Genomic DNA, 3,443 nt, shown 5'->3' with positions numbered 1-3,443 from the left:
GGTTGTACCTCAATGATCCCCAGCTTCTCCATTACAGAGAGTGGCATAAGATTTATCCCTGACCCCAGATCACATAGAGCTTTTTCAAAGCTCATGGTGCCTATGGTACAAGGTATTAGAAACTTGCCAGGATCTTGTCTCTTTTGAGGTAGAGTTTTCTGAATCCAAGTATCTAGTTCACTAATGAGCAAGGGAGGTTCACTTTCCCAAGTCTCATTACCAAACAATTTGGCATTCAGCTTCATGATAGCTCCTAAATATTGAGCAACTTGCTCTCCAGTTACATCTTCATTCTCTTCAGAGGATGAATATTCTTCAGATCTCATGAATGGCAGAAGGAGATTTAAAGGAATCTCTTTGGTTTCTAGATGAGCCTCAGATTCCTCAGGATCCTTAATAGGAAACTCCTTCTTGCTTGAGGAACGTCCCAGGAGGTCTTCTTCACTAGGATTTTCGTCCTCCTCCTCCTTTGTGCATTCGGCCATATTGACTATGTCAATGGCCTTGCATTCTCCTTTTGGATTTTCTTCTGTATTGCTTGGGAGAATACTGGGAGGAGTTTCAATAACCTTCTTACTCAGCTGGCCCACTTGTGCCTCCAGATTTCTAATGGAGGATCTTGTTTCATTCATGAAACTGAAAGTGGCCTTTGACAGATCAGAGACTGTATTGGCTAAATTAGAAGTATTTTGTTCAGAATTCTCTGTCTGTTGCTGAGAGGATGATGGATATGGCTTGCTATTGCCCGGCCTAGTACGTCCACCATTGTTGAAACCTTGTTGAGGTTTTTGTTGATCCTTCCATGAGAAATTTGGATGATTTCTCCATGATGAGTTATAGGTGTTTCCATAAGGTTCACCTAAGTAATTAACCTCTGCCATGGCAGGGTTTTCAGGATCATAAGCTTCTTCAGAAGCTGCCTCTCTAGTACTGTTGGATGCATGTTGCAATCCATTCAGATTTTGAGAGATTATGTTGACCTGTTGAGTCAACATTTTGTTCTGAGCCAGTATGGCATTCAGAGCATCAATTTCAAGAACTTCTTTCTTCTGAGGTACCCCATTGTTCACGGAATTCCTCTCAGAAGTGTACATGAACTGGTTATTTGCAACCATGTCAATGAGTTCCTGAGCCTCTTCAGGCGTTTTCTTCAGGTGAATAGATCCACCTGCAGAATGATCCAATGACATTTTCGAAAATTCAGAGAGACCATAATAGAATATATCTAATATGGTCCATTCTGAAAACATGTCAGATGGACATCTTTTGGTCAACTACTTGTATCTTTCCCAAGCTTCATAGAGGGATTCACCATCTTTTTGTTTGAAGGTTTGAACATCCACTCTCAGCTTGCTCAGCTTTTGAGGAGGAAAGAATTTATCTAAGAATGCAGTGACAAGCTTATCCCATGAGTCCAGGCTATCCTTGGGTTGTGAATCCAACCATACTCTAGCTCTGTCTCTTACAGCAAAAGGGAAAAGCATGAGTCTGTAGACTTCAGGATCAACTCCATTTGTCTTTACAGTCTCACAGATCTGCAAGAACTCAGTTAAAAACTGATAGGGATCTTCAGATGGAAGTCCATAAAACTTGCAGTTTTGTTGCATTAAAGCAACTAGTTGAGGCTTAAGCTCAAAGTTATTGGCTTCAATGGCAGGAATGGAGATGCTTCTTCCATCAAACTTGGATGTTGGCTTTGTGAAGTCACCAAGCATTCTCCTTGCATTATTATTATTATTTTCGTCTGCCATCTCTTTCTCTTGTTCGAAAATTTCTAGAAGGGGTCTTCTGGATTGTTGTAATTTGGCTTCTCTTAATTTTCTCTTCAGAGTCCTTTCAGGTTCTGGATCAATTTCAACAAGAGTGCCTTTATCCTTGTTCCTGCTCATATGAAAGAGAAGAAAACAAGAAAAGAAGAGGAATACTCTATGTCACAGTATAGAGATTCCTTTATGTTAGTAGAAAAAGAAGGGGGTAGAAGAATGAAGAGGGGGATTCGGATTCTTGGAGGAAGAGAGGTGGAGAGAAGTGTTAGTAATTAAATAATTAAATAGAAGAAGAAAAGAGAAGAGGGATTTCGAAAATAATTTTGAAAAGGGGTTAGTGATTTTCGAAAATTAGAGATAAAATGTAATTAAAATTAAACATGAAACAATTAATTAATTAAAAAGAATTTTTGAAAAAGGGAAGAGATATTTTCGAAAATAGAAGAGGGAGAAGTAGTTAGGTGGTTTTGAACAAGATAAGAAACAAACAAAAAGTTGGTTAGTTGATTGAAAAAGATTTGAAATCAAAATTGGAAAAGATAAGAAGATAGTAAGTTTAGATAAGATATTTTGAAATCAAATTTTGAAAAAGATAAAATTTTTGAAAAAGATAAAATTTTTGAAAAAGATAAAATAAAAGATAAAAAGATTTAATTTAAAAATAAATTTTGAAATTATTTACTTCACTAACAAGAAACTACAAGATAAGATTCTAGAACTTAAAGATTGAACCTTTCTTAACAAGAAAGTAACAAACTTCAAATTTTTGAATCAATCACATTAATTATTAGTGAATTTTCGAAAATTACATATAAAGATAAGAAAAAGATTTTGAAAATAAATTGAAAAAGATTTTTGAAATTTTCGAAAAATAGAAAAAAAATGAAAAAGATATGATTTTTGAAAAGATTTTGAAAAGGTAAGATTTTTAAAATTGAAATTTTGACTTGACTTGTAAGAAACAACTAATTTTGAAAATTTTTGACCAAGTCAACCCAAAATTTCGAAAATTTGGAGAGAAATTAGGAAAAGATATTTTTTTGATTTTTGAATTTTTAATTTATGAGAGAGAAAAATAACAAAAATGCTCAATGCATGAAATTTTTGGATCAAAACAATGAATGCATGCAAGAATGTTATGAATGTCAAGATGAACACCAAGAACACTTTGAAGATCATGATGAACATCAAGAACATAATTTTGAAAAATTTTTGATGCAAAGAAAACATGCAAGACACCAAACTTAGAAATCTTTAATGCTTGAAAAATATGAATGCAAAGATGCACATGAAAAACAAGAAAAGACACAAAACAATAAATCATCAAGATCAAACAAGAGGACTCATCAAGAACAACTTGAAGATCATGAAGAACACTATGAATGCATGTATTTTCGAAAAATGCAAGAAAAGATTTTTAAAGCATGCAATTGACACCAAACTTAAAATTTGACTCAAGACTCAAACAAGAAACACAAAATATTTTTGATTTTTATGATTTTATGATTTTTTTTTGGATTTTTATTAAATTTTTTTCGAAAAATATAGTTTGTGAAAACGAAAAAGAAAAGAAAAATTTTGAAAAAGATTTTTGAAAAGAAAATTACCTAATCTGAGCAACAAGATGAACCGTCAGTTGTCCATACTCGAACAATCCCCGGCAACGGCGCCAAAAAC

General features: G+C 33.9%; 1 non-coding gene across 1 annotated transcript; it reads left to right on the top strand.

Annotated features, from left to right (window-relative positions):
- The first annotated feature begins 1,248 nt into the window (after positions 1-1,248).
- On the top strand, positions 1,249-1,352 carry LOC130937567 (small nucleolar RNA R71). The gene has a single exon (XR_009068781.1). It is a non-coding gene; the product is annotated as a small nucleolar RNA R71 (small nucleolar RNA).
- The last annotated feature ends 2,091 nt before the right edge of the window (positions 1,353-3,443 follow it).

The sequence above is a fragment of the Arachis stenosperma genome, chromosome 6 (assembly GCF_014773155.1).
Source record: "Arachis stenosperma cultivar V10309 chromosome 6, arast.V10309.gnm1.PFL2, whole genome shotgun sequence".
Taxonomy (NCBI): domain Eukaryota; kingdom Viridiplantae; phylum Streptophyta; class Magnoliopsida; order Fabales; family Fabaceae; genus Arachis; species Arachis stenosperma.
This window is presented reverse-complemented; position numbering and strand designations above follow the sequence as displayed.